We start from the raw sequence: 16,385 nt of genomic DNA on the forward strand, positions 1-16,385 counted from the left end.
AACCCTACTGTGTGTATGTGCATTTGTTTTGTATGTGAGAGAAAGAATCAGTTTGAAAAATGAATTGAAGTTGTATGAATAAGTGAGTATAAAAGTGATGATTTATCACATTTAAGGCATTTATTTTGGAAAAACCCTATTGTGTGAGCATGTGTGTCTGTGAGAAAGAGTACTTTTGAATGAAGAAACATTGTACAAACAGTTGAGCGTTTGGTCATAAAAATAAAAAGAAGTTATGCAATAGACATTTTGTATTATTCTTAATTGGGGTTTTATTTTGAAAAAATGTACTCCGTGTACTTTTGAATGTGTGCAAAATTTCCAATATCCACAATACAATGCAATAAAACCTGTTTAAAAAAAAAAAAAAAAAAAGAAATTTTGGATTGCCTGGGACTTAAACTAGGGTCCTTCTGCTCCACAGTCAGCTACATGAACCACTGCACTACAGAGAGACATGTTAAAAATGCACCTGCAAGACTTTTATAGGGATTTTGCCATTGTGAAAAGTGAAACTAAACTTAGTCTTTAAAAAATCGCCATAATTCCATAACCGTAGGTCGTATCTGAAAAATTCTTTCACTTTTGGATTCTGCAGACTTGTGGGAATTTAATGAGGTATAATTTTTTTTTAAAAGTGTGAAATGAATAAGCAGTAATTGCAGAAACGTAGAGTAACTTTCAAAGGCAGATTGCCAACTTCCTGTTGGAGTTAGCTCATTAGTGTCAGTGTATGATTTGTCGGGGCTCAATCAGACCAACATTTTGGCATTTGTTTCATGTTTCTGTGACATTCCTACTGGCCGCTAGGGCAGATTTTGTGTGTTTTTTTAGTACATAGGTGGCGCTACAGAGTCCATTTTGGTACCCAAGGGGTTAATTTTGATATTGAATGAAAGTGTTCACCAGCCATGACATACATGGCAAATTTGGTGAGTTTTGGAGCATGTTAAGGGAGTCAAATGGCAGTCTAAAGAGGAAAAAGTATGAAAATAAACAAATTGTTATAAATCAATAACCGTAAATTCTATCTCAAAAATTTTTGCATGTGAACATTGTGATGAGTCCCATGAACGCGTAGATATGTCACATGTGGGGAAAAACTGCAAAGTGAAAAATGACTTCCAAACATCGCAACTTTGCAGGCTTGTAAAAAAAAAACTAAGACAGTTAAGACTAATCTACGAGACCACTTTTGTGCAGAGGGTTCACTCTATCTTTTGGTGCAATTTAGAAGTCAATAGGACAAACGGTGTCATCGGAGTTAGTTTTGAAAATTTTATTTTGAAAGGCATATTGCGAACTTCCTGTTTGAGTTAGGTCATCACTGTCAGCATTTCATTTTTAGTGCTTCATCCAACAAATATTTTGGCACTGGTTCCATGTCTCTACGACATTCCTCCTGGCCACTAGGGCAGTTACCGTTTTTTTTCACATAGGTGGCGCTAGAGAGCCCATTTTGGCACCTATGGGGTTTCTTTTTTCATTTTATCAAATTTTTCACCAGGCCTGACATGTGTGCCAAATTTGGTGAGTTTTGGAGCATGTTTAGGGGGTCAAAATCCAGTTTAAAGTGACGATAGTATAATAATAATAAAAAACGAACGAATAACAATAGGGCCTTGCTTGCAGGCAAGGCCTCTCACTGTGTGAGAGGGCCTTACCTTTCGGCTCGGTCCCTAATAATTAAAGCTGCAAGCAGCATTGGGCGGGACCTCGCACCGGGCGATCCGCCTCCCCCGCGATCCGCCACCCGTGACTGTCGACGCCTCAGCTCCACTCACACCTGTCCGTCCCCATACCAGTTCCCATCCTTTAGTGTCTGTCCTCCTTACATCTGTACAGAACACCAGTGACCCTCTGCTGAAACCACCATCACCTTTAAAATGAGACTTTTATTTTGGAAACCCTACTGTGTGTATGTGCATTTGTTTTTAATGTGAGAGAAAGAATCAGTTTGAAAAATTAATTGAAATTGTATGAATAAGTGAGTATAAAAGTGATGATTTACCACATTTAAGGCTTTTATTTTGGAAAAACCCTATTGTGTGAGGATGTGTGTCTGTGAGAAAGAGTACTTTTGAATGAAGAAACATTGTTCAAACAGTTGAGTGTTTGGTCATAAAAATGAAAAGAAGTTATGTAATAGACATTTTGTATTATTCTTAATTTTGGTTTTATTTAGAAAAAATGTACTCCGTGTACTTTTGAATGTGTGCAAAATTTCCAATATCCACAATACAATGCAGTAAAACCTGTTTTAAAATAAAATTAAAAAAATAAAAAACTTTTGGATTACCTGGGACTTAAACCAGGGTCCGTCGGCTCCATAGGCAGCTACATGAACCACTGCACTACAGAGAGACATGTGAAAATGTGCACCAGCAAGACTTTTATAGGGATTTTGCCATTTGGAAAAGTGAAACTAAACATAGTCTTCAAAAAATCGCTATAATTCCATAACCGTAGGTCGTATCTGAAAAATTCTTTCACTTTTGGATTCTGCAGACTTGTGGGAATTCAATGAGGTCTAACTTTTATGTCAAAACTCTGAAATGAATAAGCAGTAATTGCAGAAACGTAGAGTAACTTTCAAAGGCAGATTGCCAACTTCCTTTTGGAGTTAGCTCATGAGTGTCAGTGTATGATTTGTCGGGCTCAATCAGACCAACATTTTGCCATTTGTTTCATGTTTCTGTGACATTCCTACTGGCCGCTAGGGCAGATTTTGTGTGTTTTTTAGTACATAGGTGGCGCTACAGAGTCCATTTTGGCACCCAAGGGGTTAATTTTTGATATTGTATGAAAGTGTTCACCAGCCATGACATACATGGCAAATTTGGTGAGTTTTGGAGCATGTTAAGGGGGTCAAATGGCAGTCTAAAGCCGAAAAAGTATGAAAATAAAAGAATTGTTATAAATCAACAACCGTACATCCTATCTCAAAAATTTTTGCATGTGAGCATTGTGCTGAGTCCCATGAATGTGTAGATATGTCACATGTCAGGAAAAACTGCAAAGTGAAAAATGACTTCCAAACATCACAACTTTGCGGGCTTGTAAAAAAAAAACTAAAACAGTTCCGGAAAAAGTGAGAGATCACTTTTTTGAGGAGGTTTCACTCTATCTTTTGATGCTATTTAGAAGTCAATATGACAAACGGTGTCATCGGAGTTAGTTTTAGAAATTTTATTTTGAAAGGCATATTGCAAACTTCCTGTTGGATTTAGGTCATAAGTGTCAGTGGATGATTAGTAGTGCTTCATCCAACAAGAATTTTGGCACTGGTTTCATGTCTGTACGACATTCCTAGTGGCCACTACGGCTTTTCCCATTTTTTTCACATAGGTGGCGCTAGAGAGGCCATTTTGGCACCTATGGGGTTAATTTTTACATTTTATCAAATTTTTCGCCAGGCCTGACATGTGTGCCAAATTTGGTGAGTTTTTGAGCATGTTTAGGGGGGCAAATTCCAGTTTAAAGCGTCACGGAAAAATAATAATAATAATAATAATAATAATTAAAGCTGCAAGCAGCATTGGGCGGGACCTCGCACCGGGCGATCCGCCTCCCCCGCGATCCGCCACCCGTGACTGTCGACGCCTCAGCTCCACTCACACCTGTCCGTCCCCATACCAGTTCCCATCCTTTAGTGTCTGTCCTCCTTACATCTGTACAGAACACCAGTGACCCTCTGCTGAAACCACCATCACCTTTAAAATGAGACTTTTATTTTGGAAACCCTACTGTGTGTATGTGCATTTGTTTTGTATGTGAGAGAAAGAATCAGTTTAAAAAATTAATTGAAATTGTATGAATAAGTGAGTATAAAAGTGATGATTTACCACATTTAAGGCTTTTATTTTGGAAAAACCCTATTGTGTGAGGATGTGTGTCTGTGAGAAAGAGTACTTTTGAATGAAGAAACATTGTACAAACAGTTGAGTGTTTGGTCATAAAAATGAAAAGAAGTTATGTAATAGACATTTTGTATTATTCTTAATTTTGGTTTTATTTTGAAAAAATGTACTCCGTGTACTTTTGAATGTGTGCAAAATTTCCAATATCCACAATACAATGCAGTAAAACCTGTTTTAAAATAAAATTAAAAAAAAAAAATTTTTGGATTACCTGGGACTTGAACCAGGGTCCTTCAGCTCCATAGGCAGCTACATGAACCACTGCACTACAGAAAGACATGTGAAAATGTGCACCAGCAAGACTTTTATAGGGATTTTGCCATTTGGAAAAGTGAAACTCAACATAGTCTTCAAAAAATCGCTATAATTCCATAACCGTAGGTCGTATCTGAAAAATTCTTTCACTTTTGGATTCTGCAGACTTGTGGGAATTCAATGAGGTCTAACTTTTATGTCAAAACTCTGAAATGAATAAGCAGTAATTGCAGAAACGTAGAGTAACTTTCAAAGGAAGATTGCCAACTTCATGTTGGAGTAAACTCATGAGTGTCAGTGTATGATTTGTCGGGCTCAATCAGACCAACATTTTGCCATTTGTTTCATGTTTCTGTGACATTCCTACTGGCTGCTAGGGCAGATTTTGTTTTTGTTTTTTTGTACATAGGTGGCGCTACAGAGTCCATTTTGGCACCCAAGGGGTTAATGTTTGATATTGTATGAAAGTGTTCACCAGCCATGACATACATGGCAAATTTGGTGAGTTTTGGAGCATGTTAAGGGGGTCAAATGGCAGTCTAAAGTGGAAAAAGTATGAAAATAAAAGAATTGTTATAAATCAACAACCGTACATCCTATCTCAAAAATTTTTGCATGTGAGCATTGTGCTGAGTCCCATGAACGTGTAGATATGTCACATGTCAGGAAAAACGGCAAAGTGAAAAATGACTTCCAAACATCAATACTTTGCGGGCTTGTAAAAAAAAAACTAAGACAGTTCCGGAAAAAGTGAGAGATCACTTTTTTGAGGAGGTTTCACTCTATCTTTTGATGCTATTTAGAAGTCAATATGACAAACGGTGTCATCGGAGTTAGTTTTAGAAATTTTATTTTGAAAGGCATATTGCGAACTTCCTGTTGGAGTTAGGTCTTAAGTGTCAGTGGATGATTTATAGTGCTTCATCCAACAAGAATTTTGGCACTGGTTTCATGTCTGTATGACATTCCTAGTGGCCACTAGGGCTTTTCCCATTTTTTTCACATAGGTGGCGCTAGAGAGGCCATTTTGGCACCTATGGGGTTAATTTTTACATTTTATCAAATTTTTCGCCAGGCCTGACATGTGTGCCAAATTTGGTGAGTTTTTGAGCATGTTTAGGGGGGCAAATTCCAGTTTAAAGCGTCACGGAAAAATAATAATAATAATAATAATAATAATATAAAAACGAACGAAAAACAATAGGGCCTTGCTTGCAGGCAAGGCCTCTCACTGCGTGAGAGGGCCTTACCTTTCTGCTCGGTCCCTAATAATATAAAAACGAACGAATAACAATAGGGTCTTGCTTGCAGGCAAGGCCTCTCACTGTGTAAGAGGGCCTTACCTTTCGGCTCGGTCCCTAATTAAAGCTGCAAGCAGCATTGGGCGGGACCTCGCACCGGGCGATCCGCCTCCCACGCGATCCGCCCCCCCGCGTGATCCGCCTCCCCTGCGATCCGCCTCCCGTGACCCTCCACACCTCAGCTCCACTCACACCTCTCCGTCCCCATACCAGTTCCCATCCTTTAGTGTCTATCCTCCTTACATCTGTACAGAACACCAGCGACCCTCTGCTGAAGCCACCATCACCTTTAAAATGAGACTTTTATTTTGGAAACCCTACTGTGTGTATGTGCATTTGTTTTGTATGTGAGAGAAAGAATCAGTTTGAAAAATGAATTGAAGTTGTATGAATAAGTGAGTATAAAAGTGATGATTTATCACATTTAAGGCATTTATTTTGGAAAAACCCTATTGTGTGAGCATGTGTGTCTGTGAGAAAGAGTACTTTTGAATGAAGAAACATTGTACAAACAGTTGAGCGTTTGGTCATAAAAATAAAAAGAAGTTATGCAATAGACATTTTGTATTATTCTTAATTGGGGTTTTATTTTGAAAAAATGTACTCCGTGTACTTTTGAATGTGTGCAAAATTTCCAATATCCACAATACAATGCAATAAAACCTGTTTTTAAAAAAAAAAAAAAAAAAAATTTTGGATTGCCTGGGAGTTGAACTAGGGTTCTTCTGCTCCACAGTCAGCTACATGAACCACTGTACTACAGAGAGACATGTTTAAGATGCACCTGCAAGACTTTTATAGGGATTTTACCATTGTGAAAAGTGAAACTAAACTTAGTCTTTAAAAAATCGCCATAATTCCATAACCGTAGGTTGTATCTGAAAAATTCTTTCACTTTTGGATTCTGCAGACTTGTGGGAATTTAATGAGGTATAATTTTTTTTTTAAAAGTGTGAAATGAATAAGCAGTAATTGCAGAAACGTAGAGTAACTTTCAAAGGCAGATTGCCAACTTCCTGTTGGAGTTAGCTCATTAGTGTCAGTGTATGATTTGTCGGGCTCAATCAGACCAACATTTTGGCATTTGTTTCATGTTTCTGTGACATTCCTACTGGCCGCTAGGGCACATTTTGTGAGTTTTTTAGTACATAGGTGGCGCTACAGAGTCCATTTTGGTACCCAAGGGGTTAATTTTGATATTGAATGAAAGTGTTCACCAGCCATGACATACATGGCAAATTTGGTGAGTTTTGGAGCATGTTAAGGGAGTCAAATGGCAGTCTAAAGAGGAAAAAGTATGAAAATAAACAAATTGTTATAAATCAATAACCGTAAATCCTATCTCAAAAATTTTTGCATGTGAACATTGTGGTGAGTCCCATGAACGCGTAGATATGTCACATGTGGGGAAAAACTGCAAAGTGAAAAATGACTTCCAAACATCGCAACTTTGCAGGCTTGTAAAAAAAAAACTAAGACAGTTAAGACTAAGCTATGAGACCACTTTTGTGCAGAGGGTTCACTCTATCTTTTGGTGCTATTTAGAAGTCAATAGGACAAACGGTGTCATCGGAGTTAGTTTTGAAAATTTTATTTTGAAAGGCATATTGCGAACTTCCTGTTGGAGTTAGGTCATCACTGTCAGCATATCATTTTTAGTGCTTCATCCAACAAATATTTTGGCACTGGTTCCATGTCTCTACGACATTCCTTCTGGCCACTAGGGCAGTTACCGTTTTTTTTTCCACATAGGTGGCGCTAGAGAGCCCATTTTGGCACCTATGGGGTTTCTTTTTTCATTTTATCAAATTTTTCACCAGGCCTGACATGTGTGCCAAATTTGGTGAGTTTTGGAGCATGTTTAGGGGGTCAAAATCCAGTTTAAAGTGACGATAGTATAATAATAATAAAAAACGAACGAATAACAATAGGGCCTTGCTTGCAGGCAAGGCCTCTCACTGTGTGAGAGGGCCTTACCTTTCGGCTCGGTCCCTAATAATATAAAAACAAACGAATAACAATAGGGCCTTGCTTGCAGGCAAGGCCTCTCACTGTGTGAGAGGGCCTTACCTTTCGGCTCAGTCCCTAATAAAAACGAACGAAAAACAATAGGGCCTTGCTTGCAGGCAAGGCCTCTCACTGCGTGAGAGGGCCTTACCTTTCGGCTCGGTCCCTAATTAAAGCCGCAAGCGGCATCTAAAGGCCCTCGCCACGGGCACGTCCAGTGAAAGTATGCCCATTGTTCAGCAGGTGGCGCTCTAGCACCAAATTTCAGTTTCTTCTGATGAATGGGTTTAGGCCTGGGAGATTGACAACTGATCTAAATTTGAGGGAAATCATTGCTCGTATGTCCGAAGTAAGGAAATTTTTGTATAAGTAAATCTGTAGGGGGCGCTATGCAGCTAAAATTAAATTTCTTCAATTGATTGGGTGTAGGCCTGGGAGATGTTCCACTGATTCAAATTTGAGCCAAATCGGTATTCTTATGTCCGAATTGATGCAATTTTTGTGAGGATAAATTTGTAGCGGGCGCTATTGAGCGAAATGCTTATTTCTTCTGATAAATGGGTGTAGGCCTGGGAGATTGACAACTGATTCAAATTTGAGCCAAATTGGTGTTCATATATCTGAAGTGAAGCTATTTTTGTAAAGGTAAATTTGTAGGGGGCGCTATGGCACCAAATTTCAAATATTTCTGATAAAGGGGTGTAGGCCTGAGAGATAGACGTCTGAGTCAAATTTGAGCAAAATCGGTGTTCGTATGTCCGAACTGAAGCAATTTTAATAAAAAAATATTAAAAATTTTTGTAGGCGGCGCTGTAGTGCAAAATTTCAGTTTCTTTTGATAAATAGGTGTAGGCCTGGGAGACAGATGTCTTAGTCAAATTTGAGCCAAATCGGTGTCCGTATGTCCGAACTGATGTCATTTTTGTAAATGTACATTTGTAGGGGGCGCTATAGTGCGAAATTCCAATTTCTTTTAGTAAATAGGTGTAGACCTGGGAGATGGATGTCTGAGTCAAATTTCAGCCAAATCGGTGTTTGTATAAGTGAGCTGAAGCAATTTTTGTGATGGTAAATTTTTGAAAAAACTTCGCAAAGTTTGCAACCTCGTCACACAAAAACGGTGATACCGATTCAAAAAATTCGGCTAACTTTTGATGCCCCACTTGTCTAGATACTGTACACCGATTTTGAGCTCATTTGGCCAAACAGCTTAGTAGGAGATAGTTAAAATACAACGTCATCGAAAACGCTGACTCAGCATTTTGGAAATTTCAATCCAATATGGCCGACTAAGGGTTGGTTTAGGGGCGTGTCCATAATAACATTTTTTGTTTGTCTCCTCATGATGAATCTGTGTACTGATTTTCGTGGCTCTATGACAAACTTTATGTTGGACGTGCTCCCATTGGTGCAATGCATTTCCACTTTTCAAGGGGGCGCTGCAGTAACATTTCTTTACCGACATCTACGAAACCTATATGTAAATGCAAATTCTCACATTTCTGAATTTTGTGCAAGTTTCGGTGAGTTTTCATAAATGTTCAGAGGGTCAAAATTGAGCTCAAAGCGCAGGAGAAAGAAAAATAAAAAAAAATAAAAATTAAAGCCGCAAGCGGCATCTAAAGGCCCTCGCCACAGGCACGTCCAGTAGAAGTATGTCCATCGTTAAGCAGGTGGCACTCTAGCACCAAATTTCAATGTCTTCTGATGAATGGGTTTAGGCCTGGGAGATTGACAACTGATTGAAATTTGAGGGAAATCATTGCTCGTATGTCCGAAGTAAGGAAATTTTTGTATAAGTAAATCTGTAGGGGGCGCTATGCAGCTAAAATTAAATTTCTTCAATTGATTGGGTGTAGGCCTGGGAGATGTTCCACTGATTCAAATTTGAGCCAAATCGGTATTCTTATGTCCGAATTGATGCAATTTTTGTGAGGATAAATTTGTAGCGGGCGCTATTGAGTGAAATGCTTATTTCTTCTGATAAATGGGTGTAGGCCTGGGAGATTGACAACTGATTCAAATTTGAGCCAAATTGGTGTTCATATATCTGAAGTGAAGTTATTTTTGTAAGGGTAAATTTGTAGGGGGCGCTATGGCACCAAATTTCAAATTTTTCTGATAAATGGGTGTAGGCCTGGGAGATAGATGTCTGAGTCAAATTTGAGCAAAATCGGTGTTCGTATGTCCGAACTGAAGCAATTTTAATAAAAAAATATTAAAAATTGTTGTAGGGGGCGCTGTAGTGCAAAATTTCAGTTTCTTTTGATAAATAGGTGTAGGCCTGGGAGACAGATGTCTTAGTCAAATTTGAGCCAAATCGGTGTCCGTATGTCCGAACTGATGTCATTTTTGTAAATGTACATTTGTAGGAAGCGATATAGTGCGAAATTCCAATTTCTTTTAGTAAATAGGTGTAGGCCTGGGAGATGGACGTCTGAGTCAAATTTCAGCCAAATCGGTGTTTGTATAAGTGAGCTGAAGCAATTTTTGTGATGGTAAATTTTTGAAAAAACTTCGCAAAGTTTGCAACCTCGTCACAAAAAAACGGTGATACCGATTCAAAAAATTCGGCTAACTTTTGATGCCCCACTTCTCTAGATACTGTACACCGATTTTGAGCTCATTTGGCCAAACGGCTTAGTAGGAGATAGTTAAAATACAACGTCATCGAAAACGCTGACTCAGCATTTTGGAAATTTCAATCCAATATGGCCGACTAAGGGTTGGTTTAGGGGCGTGTCCATAATAACATTTTTTGTTTGTCTCCTCATGATGAATCTGTGTACTGATTTTCGTGGCTCTATGACAAACTTTATGTTGGACGTGCTCCCATTGGTGCAATGCATTTCCACTTTTCAAGGGGGCGCTGCAGTAACATTTCTTTACCGACATCTACGAAACCTTTATGTAAATGCAATTTCTCACATTTCTGAATTTTGTGCAAGTTTTGGTGAGTTTTCATAAATGTTTAGAGGGTCAAAATTGAGCTCAAAGCGCAGGAGAAAGAAAAATTAAAAAAAATAAAAATTAAAGCCGCAAGCGGCATCTAAAGGCCCTCGCCACGGGCACGTCCAGTAGAAGTATGTCCATCGTTCAGCAGGTGGCGCTCTAGCACCAAATTTCAATGTCTTCTGATGAATGGGTGTAGGCCTGGGAGATCGACAACTGATTCAAATTTGAGGCAGATCTTTGTTTGTATGTCCGAACTAAAGAAAGTTTTGTATAAGTAAATCTGTAGGGGGCGCTATGCAGCTAAAAATAAATTTCTACCATTGAATGGGTGTAGGTTTGCGAGATGTACCACTGAGTCAAATTTGAGCTAAATCAGTGTTCGTATGTCCGAATTAATGCAATTTTCGTGAAGGTAAATTATTAGGGGGCGCTAATGAGCGAAGTGGCAATTTCTTTCATAAATGGGTGTAGGCCTGGGAGACTGAACACTGATTCAAATTTGAGCCAAATTGGTATTCGTATGTCTAACGTGAAGTAATTTTCGTAAAGGTAAAATTGTAGGGGGCGCTATGGCACCGAATTTCAAATATTTCTGATAAATGGGTGTAGGCATGGGAGATAGACGTCTGAGTCAAATTTGAGCCAAATCGGTGTTCGTATGTCCGAACTGAAGAAATTTTAATAAAAAAATATTAAAAATTTTTGTAGGGGGCGCTGTAGTGCAAAATTTCAGTTTCTTTTGACAAATAGGTGTAGGCCTGGGAGACAGATGTCTGAGTTAAATTTGAGCCAAATTGGTGCTCGTATGTCTGAACTGATTTCATTTTTGTAAATGTACATTTGTAGGGGGCGCTATAGTGCAAAATGTCAATTTCTTTTAATAAATGGGTGTAGGCCTTGGAGATAGACATCTGAGTGAAATTTCAGCCAAATCGGTGTTCGTATGTCTGAGCTGAAGCAATTTTTGTAATGGTAAATTCACGAAGAAACTTTGCAAAGTTTGCGACGTCGTCACACAAAAACAGTGACAAATAACCAAAAAATTCGGCTAACTTTTGATTCCCTACTTCTCTAGATACTGTACACCAATTTTGAGCTCATTCGGCCAAACGGCCAAGGAGGAGATAGTTAAAATACAACGTCAGCGAAAACGCTGACTCAGCATTTTGGAAATTTCAATCCAATATGGCTGACAAAGGGTTGGTTTTGGGGCGTGGCCATAATAATATTTTTTGTTTGTCTCCTCATGATGAATCTGTGTACCGATTTTCGTGGCTCTACAAAAAACTTTACGTTGGACGTGCTCCCATTGGCGTAATGCATTTCCACTTTTCAAGGGGGCGCTGCGGCAACATTTCTTTACCGACATCTTCGAAACCTATATGTAAATTCAGTTTCTTGCATTTCTGAATTTTGTGCAAAATTTGGTGAGTTTTCGTAAATGTTCAGGGGGTCAAAATTGAGCTCAAAGCGCAGGAGAAAGAAAAATAAGACAAAAAAAAAAAAAATTAAAGCCGCAAGCAGCGTCTCAAGGCCCTCGCCACAAGCACGTCCAGTGGAAGTATGTCCATCGTTCAGCAGGTGGCGCTCTAGCACCAAATTTCAGTGTCTTCTGATGAATTGGTGTAGGTCTGGGAGATTGACAACTCATTCAAATTTGAGGCAGATCTTTTTTCGTATGTCCAAACTAAAGAAATTTTTATGTAAGTAAATCTGTAGGGGGCACTATGCAGCTAAATTTAAATTTCTTCTGTTGAATGGGGGTAGGCCTGCGAGATGTACCACTGAGTCAAATTTGAGCCAAATCGGTGTTCATATGTCCGAATTGATGCAATTTTCGTGAAGGTAAATTTGTAGGGGGCGCTACTGAGCGAAGTGGCATTTTCTTTTGATCAATGGGTGTAGGCCTGGGAGATTGACAACTGATTCAAATTTGAGCCAAATTGGTGTTCGCATGTCTAATATGAAGTAATGTTCGTATAGGTAAAATTGTAGGGGGCGCTATGGCACCGAATTTCAAATTTTTCTGATAAATGGGTGTAGGACTAGGAGATGGACATCTGAGTGAAATTTGAGCCAAATCGGTGTTCGTATGTCCGAACTGAAGCAATTTTAATAAAAAAATATTACAATTTTTGTAGGGGGCCCTATAGTGCAAAATTTCAGTTTCTTTTGACAAGTACGTGTAGGCCTGGGAGACAGATGTCTGAGTCAAATTTGAGCCAAATCGGTGTTCGTATGTCCGAACTGATGTCATTTTTGTAAATCTACATTTGTAGGGGGCGCTATAGTGCAAAATTTCAATTTATTTCAATAAATGGGTGTAGGTCTGGGAGATGGAGGGCTGAGTCAAATTTCAGCCAAATCGGTGTTTGTATGTCTAAGCTGAAGCAATTTTTGTTATGGTAAATTTTCGAAAAAACTTCGCAAAATTTGAAACCTCGTCACACAAAAGCAGTGAGGCTAATTCCAAAAAGTCGGCTAACGTTTGATGCCCCACTTCTCTAGATACTGTACACCAATCTTGAGCTCATTTGGCCAAACGGTTTAGTAGGAGATAGTTAAAATACAACGTTAGCGAAAACGCTGACTCAGCGTTTTGGAAAATTCAATCCAATATGGCCGACTAAGGGTTGGTTTAGGGGCATGGTCATAATAATATTTTTTGTTTGTCTCCTCATGATGAATCTGTGTACCGTTTTTCGTGGCTCTATGACGAACTTTATGTTGGACGCGCTCCCATTGGCGCAATGCATTTCCACTTTTCAAGGGGGCGCTGCCGCAACATTTCTTTACCGACATCTACGAAACCTATATGTAAATTCAATTTCTCGCACTTCTGAATTTTGTGCAAAATTTGGTGAGTTTTCGTAAATGTTCAGGGGGTCAAATTTGAGCTCAAAGAGCAGGAGAAGAAAAATAAAGAAAAATAAAGAAAAATTAAAGCCGCAAGCGGCATCTAAAGGCCCTCGCCAAGGGCACGTCCAGTGGAAGTAGGCCCATCGTTCAGCAGGTGGCACTCTAGCACCAAATTTCAGTTTCTTCTGATGAATGGGTGTAGGCCTGGGAGATTGACAACTGATTCAAATTTGAGGGAAATTATTGCTCGTATGTCCGAAGTAAGGAAATTTTTGTATAAGTAAATCTGTAGGGGGCGCTATGCAGCTAACATTAAATTTCTTCAATTGAATGGGTGTAGGCCTGCACGATGTACCACTGAGTCAAATTTGAGCAAAATCGGTGGTCGTATGTCCGAAGTAATGCAATTTTCGTGAAGGTAAATTTGTAGGGGGCGCTAATGAGTGAAATGGAAATTTCTTTTGATAAATGGGTGTAGGCCTGGGAGATTAACAAATGATTCAAATTTGAGCCAAATTGGTGTTCGTATGTCCGAACTGAAGGAATTTTAATAAAAAAATTTTTAAAAAAAACTTGAAGGGGGCGCTGTAGTGCAAAATTTCAGTTTCTTTTGACAAATAGGTGTAGGCCTGGGAGACAGATGTCTGAGTCAAATTTGAGCCAAATCGGTGTTTGTATGTCCGAACTGATGTAATTTTTGTAAATGTACATTTGTAGGGGGCGCTATAGTGCCAAATTTCAATTTCTTTTAGTAAATGGGTGTAGGCCAGGGAGATGGATGTCTGAGTCAAATTTCAGCCAAATCGGTGTTTGTATGTCTGAGCTGAAGCAACTTTTGTAATGGTAAATTTTTGAAAAAACTTCGCAGTTTGCAACCTCGTCACACAAAAACGGTGACACCGATTCAAAAAATTCGGCTAACTTTTTATGTCCCACTTCTCTAGATACTGTACACCGATTTTGAGCTCATCCGGCCAAACGGCTTAGTAGGAGATAGTTAAAATACGACGTCAGCGAAAACGCTGACTCAGCATTTTGGAAATTTCAATCCAATATGGCCGACTAAGGGTTGGTTTTGGGGTGTGGCCATAATAATATTTTTTGTTTGTCTCCTCATGATGAATCTGTGTACCGATTTTCGTGGCTCTACGACAAACTTTATGTTGGACGTGCTCCCATTGGCGTAATGCATTTCCACTTTTCAAGGGGGCGCTGCTGCAACATTTCTTTAACGACGTCTACGAAACCTATACGTAAATTCAATTTCTCGCACTTCTGAATTTTGTGCAAAATTTGGTGAGTTTTCGTAAATGTTCAGGGGGTCAAAATTGAGCTCAAAGCGCAGGAGAAAGAAACATAAGACAAAAAAAAATAATAATAATAATAATCTGAGCAAGAACAATATAGCCATTTCTATGGCAACCACATATTTGACCTTATTTGAAAGCTCTCGAGGTCCCCCACATGTCTGTGGGGTCAGAGGTCACGTGTCGTGGACTTACACCCACATGACTGACCCCGAGTGGGCGTGTCCCATTGACTCCCATTCATTCTGAGCAGGTGTAAATATGCGATTTGTGCACATGTCATATACATCTTCGGAAAGGTCTCAGTGCCGTAAATGTGAATATGTGTGAGAGTGGCGACAGTGGCGAAAGGCGACCGCGTCACTGGCGATTTTGTCCCCATGCGCCCACTGCAGACTCAAAAGGCCCTGCGCCGGCTTTACTCGGCTCGGGCCTAATAATAAGAATCTGAGCAAGAACAATATAGCAGTTTCCGTGGCAACCACGTATATTGCCTTATGTGAAAGCTCTCGAGGTCCCCCACATGTCTGTGGGGTCAGATGTCACGTGTCGTGCACTTACACCCATATGACTGACCCCGAGTGGGCGTGTCCCATTTACTCCCATTCATTGTGAGCAGGTGTAAATATGCGATTTTTGCATATGTCATGTACATCTTCGGAAAGGTCTCAGTGCCGTGAACGTGAATATGTGTGAGAGTGGCGACAGTGGCGAAAGGCGACCGCGTCACTGGCGATTTCGTCCCCATGCGCCCACTGCAGTCTCAATAGGCCCTGCGCCGGCTTTACTCGGCTCGGGCCTAAAAATAATAATCTGAGCAAGAACAATATAGCCGTTTCTCTGGCAACCACGTATTTGCCCTTTTTTGAAAGCTCTCCAGCTCCCCCACATGTCTGTGGGGTCAGACGTCACGTGTCGTGCACTTACACAAACGTGACTGACCCCGACTGCGCGTGTCCCATTGACTCCCATTCATTCAGAGCAGGTGTAAATATGCGATTTGTGCACATGTCATGTACACCGTCGGAAAGGTCTCAGTGCCATGAATGTGAATATGTGTGAGAGTGGCGACAGTGGCGAAAGGCGACCGCGTCACTGGCGATTTCGTCCCCATGCGCCCACTGCAGACTCAATAGGCCCTGCGCCGGCTTTACTCGGCTCGGGCCTAACAATAATTAAAGCCGCAAGCGGCATCTAAAGGCCCTCGCCACGGGCACATCCAGTAGAAGTATGTCCGTCATTCAGCAGGTGGCGCTCTAGCAGCAAATTTCAATGTCTTCTGATGAATGGGTGTAGGCCTGGGAGATTGACAACTGATTCAAATTTGAGGCAGATCTTTGTTTTTATGTCGGAACAAAAGGAATTTTTATATAAGTAAATCTGTAGGGGGTGCTATGCAGCTGAAATTAAATTTCTTCCTTTGAATGGGTGTAGGCCTGGGAGATAGATGTCTGAGTCAAATTTGAGCCAAATCGGTGTTAGTATATCCGAACTGAAGCAATTTTAATAAAAAAATATTACAATTTTTTGTAGGGGGCGCTGTAGTGCAAAATTTCAGTTTCTTTTGACAAATAGGTGTAGGCCTGGGAGACAGATGTCTGAGTTAAATTTGAGCCAAATCGGTGTTCGTATGTCCGAACAGATGCCATTTTTGTAAATGTACATTTGTAGGGGGTGCTATAGTGCGAAATTTCAATTTCCTTTAATAAATGGGTGTAGGCCTGGGAGATAGACGTCTGAGTCAAATTTGAGCTAAATCAGTGTTTGTATGTCTGAGCTGA

This window comes from Sphaeramia orbicularis, chromosome 14 (assembly GCF_902148855.1).
Source record: "Sphaeramia orbicularis chromosome 14, fSphaOr1.1, whole genome shotgun sequence".
Lineage (NCBI taxonomy): Eukaryota > Metazoa > Chordata > Actinopteri > Kurtiformes > Apogonidae > Sphaeramia > Sphaeramia orbicularis.